Source organism: Sarcophilus harrisii, chromosome 3 (assembly GCF_902635505.1).
Source record: "Sarcophilus harrisii chromosome 3, mSarHar1.11, whole genome shotgun sequence".
Lineage (NCBI taxonomy): Eukaryota > Metazoa > Chordata > Mammalia > Dasyuromorphia > Dasyuridae > Sarcophilus > Sarcophilus harrisii.
Genome location: NC_045428.1, coordinates 37,450,693 through 37,463,079, shown reverse-complemented (window position 1 = coordinate 37,463,079; position 12,387 = coordinate 37,450,693). Strand labels below are relative to the sequence as shown.

The window sequence follows — 12,387 nt, the reverse complement described above, 5'->3', positions numbered from 1 at the left end:
TTCTATGTCTGAACATAAACTCATTCTACAACATCCTGACGGAAAATCATCTGGCTTTTATTTGAAGATCAATAAAAGGATAGATTTCAAGAAGGAAAGATAGAGTTCTTCTAAGTCAATTCCTTCTACTTTTAGATAATTCTAATTGATAACAAATTTTTCTAGACTTCAAATTTTAATTTATTTATTTGCATCTTCAGTTTTTGGTTCTGTCCTCAAGAACAAACAGAGAAAAGCTAATATTTCTTCTGACTTAAAGCCCTTGAAATACTTGAAATCTTGTCTTCACTGGATATTTTCTTTTTCATACCAAATAAACCCATATCCTTCAACAAATCATATATATCCCAGACTATTCTCTACCTTTGCTTTTCTATTCTATTATTTCCACCTCATTCCCCACCAAAACCTAGGGCTTTGTCTGTCCCTTGACCCCCTAGCTATGATAAGTGAGATTTTGCCTTATCTTGGAGGTTTCCAGGCCTTCACATTCCTTCCTTGCCAGTTCCATGCCATGTCCCTTTCTACCTGCTTTTATATAGGGTTCTCCCTCATTAGAATACAAGCTCTTTAATACAAGGACTGTCTCATGCATCCTCTATGTTGAATGAAGTACTTGGAATATTTTAAGTATTTAACTAATGTTCTATCTCATAATAGGAATCTGAGATCCTGTGCTATCATGTTTCCTTCCTAAAATATGTTATTCAAAATTGAATATAATCAATCAGATTTGACCTGTCCAGAGCAGAGTATAGCAAAACCATTACTTCCTTGTTCCTAGACACTCTACCTCTCTTAATGAAATGTAATGTGCAATTATTTACCATAGTAGATGGAGTGCCCAACTGGAACTCAGGAGGACTCTTCCTGAGTTCAAATCTGGCCTCAGACCCTTAACTAACTATGTGAGCCTGGCTGAATCACTTAATATCGGTGTCCTAATCTGTAAAATGAGCTGGAGGAGGAAATGGAAAACTTCTCTAGTATCTTTGCTAAGAAACTCCAATGGAGTCATAAATAGTCATACAGAACTAAAAGAAAAATGACTAATGAAATCTAATGCTACATTAGCCTTCTTGGTTCCATTTTGCATTATTAATTCATTTGTACCTTTCAGGTAACTAAAACTCCCTAAATTCTCTTCAGACAACTTGTTGCTTAGCAATTTCTTTCCCATCTTTTAACTTTGAAATTTTGATGTTGATTTTGACTTATATTTTTTACTGTTAAGTTTTACTTTACTTGATTCAGGAAAATGTTCTAGCTTATGGAGAAGTGGATCCTGAATTTGTTATCTAGTGTGTCAATTATCCTTCCCATATCTGCATCATGTGAAAATTTGATAAGCACGCTTTCTCTGTCATCATCAAGGTTATTATTGAAAATATTAAACAGTTCAGCACCAAGGAGAGATCCCCAGGGCATTTAACTAGAGTCCTCTGTGCAAAAGAATATGATTATAATAATAACAAAAAAAAATTATATGTAGTATTTGAAAGTTTTCCAAGAAACTTACAGATATTTTCATCATCCAATGATGTTACGAGGACCACACTATGGGGATTATCATCCCTGCTTAAAGATGTGAATCAAGCTCATACAAGTACTTGTCCATGGTCACTTAGCTAGTAAATGGATCATGAATCACAGTTTGGGTCTGATTATTCTATCAGTTTCAATTCCACCTAACTTTAGAGTCATCTGGGTCAGAGCGATCCAACATGAAGTTTATAAAAAGCAATACTCCCAAAGACTTTTCTAAATTGATATGCTATCTATAAAGAATATTATGTATGCTTTAGTGCCCATGTTTGTCTTTGAGTTTGACACCACTAGCCTATATATCATCACCTTATTCATAAGGGATTTTGATTCTGATAAGGGATTTTTGTCAAGGAATTTATCATGTTTGTTATTTCAAGAAGAGTGAAACCATATATTCTTTCATTGATTATTGCCCCTAAAATGACTTTTAGGAGTTCATGTTTATTTATCTGTACATATGTTGCTCTTCCAATAAAATGTAAGTAAGAGTTAAGGGCAGTCCTAAAACAACTGACTCCTAGATGAGAAGCCTTCTTAGGTGACCCATCCCCACCCCCTACTCCACTGACAAAAAGCATTTTTGAATATCTTTCATGATATTTATTCCAGGTGGATGTCATTTGTGTCCTGAAAGCTGATACATTTGTGGACTAGAATCCACAATTGTTGTCCACTCTCAGAAAAAAACAAAAACAGATTTGTGTCTTCTAAATAGAATAACTCAACTAAGGATTTGCTTTGTACCAAATAATGTATTGAATCCCATGGTCACAAAGGCAAAAACTAATAGTCCTTGCTTTCAAAGAGCTTATGTTCTACTGGAAGGACAACCTATATGCAGATAAAGAAATACATACAAAAACATCATTTTAGGGGGCAGTAACCACTGAGAGAATAAAAACATGCCTTTTGAAGGAAATGATGTTTGATCTGAGCTTGAAAGCTCACTAGTGGTTTTAAAAGGTTGAGATGAAGAACACATTCCAGGCACTGGGGACAACACTACAAAGGCACAGACATGATGTAGGGTTATGTGTAGGGAAAAGCAGGTGGACTAGTATGGCTGAATTTAGGATGTGCAATGGGGAGTAAAGTGTAATAATTCTGGAAAGACAATCTGCAGCCAGATTGTAAAGGGATTTAAATGTCAAAGAAAGGAATTTGTATCTTATCCCAGAGACAAGAGGGAGTCACTAGGGACTCTTGAGTGCAAAAGTGACTTATGGTTTAGAAACATCACTTTTTAAGTTGTGTGGTGGATGAATTGGAGTGGGAAGAAACTTGAAGCAGCAAAACTAATTAGGAGCTATTATGCAAGTATAGGTGAGAGATAGCTCAGCTATAGTCAGACACTGTTGATCATCATCTGGCCTAAATAAAGGGAAAGTGCCCAGGAGGAAGTGGAATATCCTTTGAAGGCTTATTTATTCCATACAGATAAATTCAAACATAGACATTTATTAAGCATCTACTCTATCACAGACTAGCTGTGTATATCTGACCAAGCTACTTAACCGAGATATATATATATATATATATATATATATATATATATGTACATGTTGTTTTCTTCAATAGGATGCAAGTTTCTTGAATGAAAGTACTATTTCATTTCTATGTTTTTAAAACCAGAACTTAACAGAGCCTGGCTTAATAAGTAATTAGTTGATTAAGTCTCAGTTTCTTCATAAAGTCTTACAGTTAGAGGGTTGTTATGAGGTTCAAATTAATAGTTATTTTAGCATTGTGCAACTTGTAAAAACTACATAAATGTCAGTTAATGCCATTGTTGTTGTTACTCTATGCAAAGTTCTGTGATAGAAAAAAACCAGCTGTCCAATCTTTATCAGATGTACCCAAGCCCAGCCTAAGACAACAACTTCTGTCCAAGGTGCTAGTACCATCAGTGAGTTTCCTAATATTTTTTAAAGCATTTTACTGATTTGACTGCAGAAATTATCTAAGCTTACCACATATTACCACAAACCTAAGCTCATAAGAAATTACTGTTTTACAGAGGCATAAAAGTCAACCAGTGCTTTCAAATGAACCCAATTCCATATGGGCCACCAGATTTTTTTCTTCGGTTCCTTATGATTCACACTTCCAGTCACTGTGCCAACAAGAGGGATGGCAAGAGAGAACAATCTTGGATTTTTTGTTGAGAAAACTATTCTTTGGTCTCCCATCTCTAAATGATCCTTCTCAAATCTTCACTCTAATCATTCTCATGTCTCATCTTATTCTTTATTCTTCTTTTCATTGTCTCCCATCTTTCTTCCATACTATTAATCTGCAGGCATATTACAGAGCATGAATTGCTGGCTGTTCTGTTTGTGAATCTTCCATTCACCTGCCTATGGGGGCCAGCTTGATCAAAGATAATGAGTGGATCTATGCCAGAAGAAATTGGAAATTTTGGAAAGAAGCAGGAGCCAGAAGCCATTACTATTATTGCTATTATTGCTCATTTTCAAACTATGCTTTCTCCAGGGGATTTTTGAGGAATGTCTTTAGCTAGAAGATCTGAATTATAATATTCTGAATTGTTGGGATTTTCTTCTGAATGTTTCAAAATTGTTTACCTTAGACTTAGGAAAAAGAATGGTGATCCTGACATGGGTTTAGATCCTACCTCTGACATTTGTTACATTACTATGTCATTTCTTAATTATTAATTTTCCCATCTCATCTTTAAATTGTAGGAGTTGGACTAAATGAAGTCTCTTTGAACTCTATGTCTATGATTTAGTGAATTTGGGGGTAACTCCAAATCAATATTGCTTTTGGATTGGAGTTATGATTTAAGAACTTCTGATGAGTAAACTCACTCTGTCAATGCAGAGAAAAGAGTATATAGTAGGAAAAAAGTCTCAAAGAACTTCCTGGGGGAATTGAGAATTTAAATTATTGTCTCAAGGTCAAACATGGTGACTTGAACTGTGGCATTCCTGGGTTTAATATTCAATACAATACTAATATAGCAATTATTTATTGATACCAATAAAGTGCAAGATGCTGGCCTAGGTGCTTGCCAGAGATGGTAACATGAATAAGACATAATATCAGTCTTCAAGAGGCTCACAGCATGACAAAGGTGATAAAATTTTAAAAGTATACAAACAGTATCAAATAAAATAAAACAGGACATAATAATGGCACAGGAGAGGTATGAAGTGCTAGGGGAAATGCTTCTTTTTATTATCAACAACTCACAAAGTCATAGCATCTCAGGGCTGGAAGGAACTTCAAGACCATCCAGGTCAACGTGCATATGACTGAGATTCTCCCTGCAGTATCTTCAATAAGTTATCAAACAGTCTCTGCTTAAATACCTTCACAAAAGGGGCTCCCAGTCACCCCAAAGGGCAATCTGGTCCATTCTTGGTTGCTCTGATTAGGAGGAACTTTTTCCTGAAATTGTGTCAAAGTTAGCCTCTGTAACATCCATTCACTGTTTCCACTTCTGCCCTTTGGGGCTAAGAAGAACAAGTCTAATCTCTTTTGTAGGAGTTGCCCTTTCAAGTTAATTCTCATGACTCCATCCTGCCAAATATTCTCTCTTCTTAGATAATCCATAGCTCCCTTAATCAATCCTCATGTGTGATGAACTCAAGACTCTTTATGATCCTGATTGCCTTCCTATAAATCCTCTCTAACTTGTCAATGTCCTTCCTTAACTATGATGCCCACAACTAAATGCAGTATCCCATAAATGGTCTGACCAAGACAGAATAAAGATCAGCAATTAATTATTAAATTCAATAGTTTATAAATTTAATTGTTTAAGAAACCATAGAGCATCAATTTTTAACCTTGATCTAAAACATGTTCTTGGATCATACAAAGATGTGGGTCCATTTCCAATATTATGTCGCAAAACAGTTGATAAAAATTAACAAAGTTATGTACCACATGTGATTCAGCTAGATGGGATATGTGTGGGAATTGATTTTTATTAATGTTCTGGACCTAAAACTCCAAAGCAACAAAGACACCAAGAATCCTAAAAGAGTTCGTATATTGCTATTGTTCAGTCAAGTCTGATTCTTTGTGACTCCTTAAAAGTGGATTGAACTTGTCATGCTAATTTCTCTTTGAATTTCATAATCTTAATGGATTTGCATAACTCCATTTCTATTCTTTAATTTCTGAGTCAGAGACTGTGATCAATGATAAGAGAAAAATACTTCTCTGTGCTTTGATTTCCTTAGTACTTGAGTTCTGCGGGTATAGCTCTAGGGAATTTTATTTCCTGCTTTGTTCTCTAAGGCTGAGGTAGGTGGATCACTTGAACTCAAAAGTTCTGAGTCTATCTAGTGTCTATCAAATGCTAAGTCTATCTAGTGTCTGCATTAAGTCCATCACCAATACAGTAAGCCCAAGAGAAGGAAAAAAGAGTAGTTTTCCCCTTCTTTCAATAAGAAGAGGAAAACTAGCCCATGCCAGACTCTGAGCAAGGCAAAGCTTCTGTGCCCATCAGCAATGGACTGTTCACTGTTCTTCCATCCTGGGCAAGATGTAAAAACCCAGGCTCAAAAAGAATAGTATTGGGCTAAATGGCTACCATGATCACTTTCAGTTCTAAGAGGTTCTTCATATCTCCAAGTTTGAGCCTGATTCGTCCTGGTTTAAATATCTTAATCAAAATACCATATGAAACAAAGATGTGGGTTCATTTCCAAGATTATGTCGCAAAACAGTTGATAAAAATTAACAAAGTTATGTACCACATGTGATTCAGCTAGAATACAGGTTTAAATCAGTAAATCCATCTTAATTACCCAGAGAGTTGGAAGTCTGTTGAAAATGCTTTTTGCAACAACCAGTAGTGTGGGAGCTCATTTGTACAAAAAGACAATCTTGAGAGGTAATGTGGTATCACAGAAAGACTGCTTAACTTGGAATCAATATGAACCAGGTTCAAACCCTGTGTCTTACACTTCCTGACTCTGACATTGGTCAGGTGACTTTATCTCTCTGAGCCTCAGTTTCCTCATTTATAAATTAAAACCTATAATACCAGTAGTCACTCAAATAAGAGACCAGAGACTCAAATAAGAAAAGCATTCTGCAAACTTCAAAGACCTATGTAAATGTGAGATATTATTAAGTGTAACAAATCCATCTCAAAATGTGCTTAAGCTTTTTGCCAACACAAGCAGCCAAAGAGCTATGTTTCCTTCTTACACCCAAAGCATCACTACATTAAATGGCTTACTCAAGATCTCTAGGGATGGATGAGCCAGGAATAGTTCAGACCAAGAATAAGCAGTTGCTCATTCAGGCATGCTATGAGACAGCATGAGAAGCCTTCTGCCCTAAGTACCTCTGCTGCCCATGGGTTCCTCGACCTGGAATCCAATATTATTCCTTCTCCCCTCGAATTCTTGAGGGCATCCTCTGAGTGCTGAAATGCAAAGACTTGATTTGTCTTGCCCACTTCCCCTGGGTCTCCCAGAGCTGCCTGAGAAGCAAAACCACTGCAGAATGAGATTTTTAGATAAATATCATCCCCCACTCTGGTTTTATTACTGACATAGTTCACTATTTATCTCTTTGCCTGTCTTTCATTCTGTGTATGTGTGTCTCTGTCTCTCTCTCTGTGTCTCTTTCTCTGTCTGTGTGTGTGTGTGTGTGTGTCTCTTTCAATCACGTTTTTCATTCTGTGTATGTGTATGTGTCTGTCTCTTTCTTGCTGTCTCTGTCTCTCAGAGACAGGGGGAGAAAGAGAAATATTCTAGTACATAAGAAAATAGGATATAAATAGACTAAATAGAAATGAAGAGTTCTTTTGTAGGTATGTTTTCATCAGATTTAATAACAAAATAATAATAAATAATAACAAAGTCCAAATTCTCTTCCAAGAGCGATCTTATCTATAAATGGCAAGTTTTCCCAACAGTGAAACCATAGAATTTAAATAAAGCTAGATAGGACTTTAGAGCACAATGAAAAGAAGCAAGCACTGGTATTGAAGTCAGACAATTTGATGTTAAATCCCAACTTTCCCACCCAATAGCTGTGTGACTTTAGGTGACTCATATAATGTCTCTGGGCCCTGGTCTTTTCATTGGTAAAATGAGGGGATTGGACTCTCTAAGCTTCATTTCAACACCAAAGCTATTTTTATCTAGTATTCATTTTGCAGATATAGATTAAAAACAGAGAGAACTTCAGTGCCTTGTCCAAAATCACACAAAATTAAAATAGCCACATGTGCCAGTGAAGGGCATGATGGCACAAAGGAAAGAATATTGTATTTGTAGTTATATGATTTAGATTTAAATCCACCTTGGCACTCACTACCTGGGTGACCTTTGGTAAGTTAACTCCTACAAACCTCAGTTTCTGCATCTGTCAAATAAAGGTATTGAGTTGGATGACCTCTGAGATTCCTTCTAGTTATCTAAGATTGCTACAATTTATGATCTTATATTAGTTTTCCCTAAATGCCTTTGCCTTGCGTATTACCTGACTTTTTGGGAACTATAATAATTATAATTAAAAATAGTGATAGCAATAACTTACATAATTCTTAAAAGTTTGTAAAGCTACTGGAGGGAAAGAAAGGGAGGGAAAGGGGAGTGAGTGAACCTTACTCTCATTAGAAATGGCTCAGAGAGGAAATAACATACACACTTAATATACATATGGAAATCTATCTTACCTTGCAGGAAAAAAAAAAGGAGAGGAAGGGAATACAAGAAAGAAGAAAGGTGAATGGGGAGAGGACATATTGGGGGAGGATGTAGTCAGAAGTAAAAAAAAAAAAACTTTTGAGGAGGGACAGGGCAAAAGGAGAGAGAAAAGAATGGAGGTAATAATAGTAATTGTGAAAAGAATTTCGAAGCAAGTTTCTTTGATGAAAGCCCCTTTCTCAAACATATAGGGAACTGAGTCAATTTTATATACATTTAAAAAAATGAGCCATTCCCACAATTGATAAAAAAATCAAAAAGATATGACGTTTTCCAGTGAATTGAGTGAACTATTTATAGTCATATGAAAAAATACTATTGATTGGAGAAATATAAATTAAAACAATTTTGAGGTACCTATTAGATTGGATAAAGGGCCAGAAAAGGAAATGACAAATGTTATAGGGAATGTGGGGGAAATGAGGCATTAATACATTGTTAGTGGAATTGTGAACTGATCCACCCATTCTTTAGAGCTGTTTGGAACTATGCCCAAAGGGCTATAAAAACATGCATACCCTTTGATCTAACAATATCACTGGGCAGTAGTGTGTATGTATACTATGTAGTATGTATGTATAATATGTAGTATGATGTATCCCAAATGAGATTTTCAAAAAGGAAAAGGACTTAGGACAAAAATAATTATAGTAGCTCCTTTCTCAGGTTAAAGAATTGGAAATTGAGGTGACGCGCCTCAGTTGGGGAATGGCTGAATAAATTGTGGTATGATTATGATGGAGCATAATAAATGCACATTAAATATTATAATGATGGAAAGTTTCCAAAAGAAGATGAGACTTTAACTAAGCATGGAAGAAAAGGAATAATTTAGATAAACAAGAGGGGTGGAGTGAGCAAGTCAGGGGGAACAACTTTAAAGTTAACTAATGAAAGTGTTTACATCATAATAGATTTCTAAAAAGTGAACTATTTATCACCTATAGAGGAAATGTCAAAGAAATCTATGAGGTTTCCCAGAACAACCAAAAGAAAATCAATAAATAATTCCTTTCACTCATGTCTGGAAATTAAAAAAAATATTCAAATATGCTCAGCATTCTCTGAAATTGATTAAAATAGAAGTGTGTACTGATTGGGCCCCCATGAATGAAGTCTGGATTTCAAAACAGGATTGAAATTGATTGCAGTAAGAGTAAACGACTGTAATTAGATGAAGGCTGCGCAGCAAACCTTAATTAGTGAGAGGTGGCTCACTTTAAAGGCTAAAAGTAAATACTGATGGGGCTGATTCAGGGAGCAGCTTGACAGTCTGCCTCAGGTAAGCCTCCGGGTCTGCCCTGAAGGTCCCTTTTGTAGATCAATTGCTCTCCTATTTCAGCAGATAAAAAAAAGTGGACATGTCATCCCCTGAGCCTGAATGTACACCACAGTAGGAATTTTGCAAAGAGGGATCCCATCCTGAAGGGGTCCAACTTGCTGTAAATAGCAAAGCATCTCACAGCTGAAAAGCAACCACCTTAAAATAAATGCTGTTTGAAATTACCTGGCAGCTGCTTCTTCAGAGTCAGTAAATATTACAAAATCCATCGATTGACTTTTGGGTTGTCTGGTGCATTTTTATTTTAGCAGACAAGAAAAGATCTTACTTTTGCTTACTATATGTGTATATGGGGGGGGGGGTTAATGTGGTACCCAAAATGCCCGATTCAACTTAATTTTTATTATTTTTTCTAATTTCATAAGGAGTTAAAGACTACTAACTAATTTTGCTCTAAATAACATTAAAGTTCTATCCTGTGAGATTTTAGATTTTGAATCAATCAATTATGTAATAGATATTTATGAAGCACTTCCTCTCCTAACCACTGGAAGGCAAAGAAAGGCAAAAACAATCTCTACCCCCAAGAAGCTTACATTTTAATGGGCAGGTAGAATGTAAACCAATAGGTTCATTTAAGATACCTATAGAGTAAATGGAAAGTGATCTCAGAGACAACAGTTTATTTTAAGGACCCTTTTTGTGGTGATCTATGAAGCCCCGCCCCAGACCTATTTTTTATAATATTTTACTTTTTACCAATTACATGTTAAAACAATTGCCTAACATTAGATTTTTTTAAAATAAAATTTCGGGTTCCAAATACAATCCTTCCCTTTCTCCCTCCCTTCTTGCCCTCTTCTCTGAGGTGGTAAGCAATCTAATATAAGTTATATGTGTGCAATTATGTAAAACATTTCCATATTAATCATTTTGTACAAGAAATCGAAAGGCAGAGACACTGAGAGAGATAGAGAGAAAGAGAGAGAGGAGGAGAGGAAGGAAGGAAAGGAAAGGAAAAAGGGGAAAGAGAAGGGAAGGGAAGGAAGGGAAAAGAGAAAGGAAAGGAAGAGAAGGGAAAGGAAAGGAAGAGAAGGGAAAGGAAAGGGGAAGAGAAGAAAGAAGAAAGGCAGGAAAGAAGGAAGGAAGGAAGGAAGGAAGGAAGGAAGGAAGGAAGGAAGGAAGGAAGGAAGGAAGGAAGGAAGGAAGGAAGGAAGGAAGGAAGGAAGGAAGGAAGGAAGGAAAGAAGGAAAAGAAAGAAAATGCTTTAGTCTGTATTCAGACAATATCAGTTCTTTCTCTGGAGGTGGATAACAGGCTTCATTATGAGTCCTTTGGGATCGAAACTATTGCTATTAGAATAAATTCTTTCCAGAACTAGAACCAGGGGGAAGCATTTGTTCCAGAGTGCTGAAATCTTAGGAGCCTTTATAGCTTTTGTACTTCTTAAGCAGGTAGAAACAATATGATTCAGCGCCTGGGGCATTCAAACATTTATTAATCACTTACTATATATGTGCTATCTACTGGGCTAAGTACTAGAAATACAAAAAAATCAACATTGTGTGCTCTCGAGCTTTTTTTCAGGGGAGAAAATAATGTACATAAATAAATATATGTAAAACATGCAAAATGACTACAAGGTAAGTTCTGTAGGGAAGAGAAGGTGCTAGCAGCAGGGAATATTGGGGAGATTATATATAAAAGGTATTTACAGTAACAATTAGTTAAAAATAGGAATAAATAGGAAGGTACCAGATGGTTGTCTTCATCCCATCTTCCCTCAACTCAGTCATTCTTGTCCTAGGTGGATAATTTCCTGCTACCTTTTCCAGTCGTGGTCTCCCCAGCTACAAGCCATTGGTATCCAGGAATCTCTCCTCCCTCCCCAACAGAACCTTGTGTCTTAACGTCTAATGTCGCTGCTACAATCTCTCTTCTCCCACCTCACACTTAAATGAATTTGTTTGTTTAAGTTGATTTTAAGGAGCTGTTCGTGCTATTTGCCTTAAGGGCCAGTATCCTAGTAAAAGCTCTGGTTCTTCCTTCTATACAAATAGAATTGTTATACCCACAGGCTGCCCCTAAGTGGAGGGTCTCAAAAAGAGGAATCCTTCTGTACTGCAAAGTAAGATGTTATACAACTAATGGGAAATTTAGCACAAAACCTGCAGGTAGCCTAAAGCAAAGCACATATATTTCCCTAGACAGATTAAATTAGATTAAAATGAAAATTAAGGGTTTCTTGAAAGAATAAAGGGAATGTTACTTAAGGGTAAATGGCTACCCTAGATGGGATGAAAGAAAATGAAAGGAAAAGCAAGGTACAATCCCAATGACTTTGCCTTGATAATGGCAAAGAGGGACAGTTTATAAGCAGTTGGCATATAGGAGAGTCACATATCTTTAAATCATAGAGTTGTGAGGAACTTTGGGTCAATCTCCCAACCAATTCAAGAATCCCTTCCCTTTTTTAGTATCAAATAATAATTGTTTCATACATTACTACTGATTTTTCTCCTTTTGCTAAGTTACTCGGGACCACTCCCAAAGTATGGGATCAAGGAAATTAGTTATACCAGGAACAATTTTGAGTGCAGGGTCCCTTTCCAAAATTCCGCTTGGAAACAACATCTTGTACCTTCCTCTACCACTGGAAGGGTACCTGTGTTCAAGGCTTTCCTTTCCATTTTATAGCCATGAAATTCCATGCTTTCATTTTCCTTCATGTAGCTTTAATTTACATACCTGTAAAATGGAGGAGTTGGACTGTGTGGTCTCTACCATTCCTTCTGTGTCTCCATGATTCTCTAGAACAGAAAGTGTTCAATAGTTGCCTTTCCTGCTCCTCAGAAA

At 36.3% G+C, this 12,387-nt stretch overlaps 1 protein-coding gene across 11 annotated transcripts in view; it reads left to right on the top strand.

Moving 5' to 3' along the window:
• PEX5L (peroxisomal biogenesis factor 5 like) overlaps positions 1-12,387 on the top strand; it is a 262,094-nt gene that overhangs the window by 228,109 nt on the left and 21,598 nt on the right. The window lies entirely within an intron of this gene.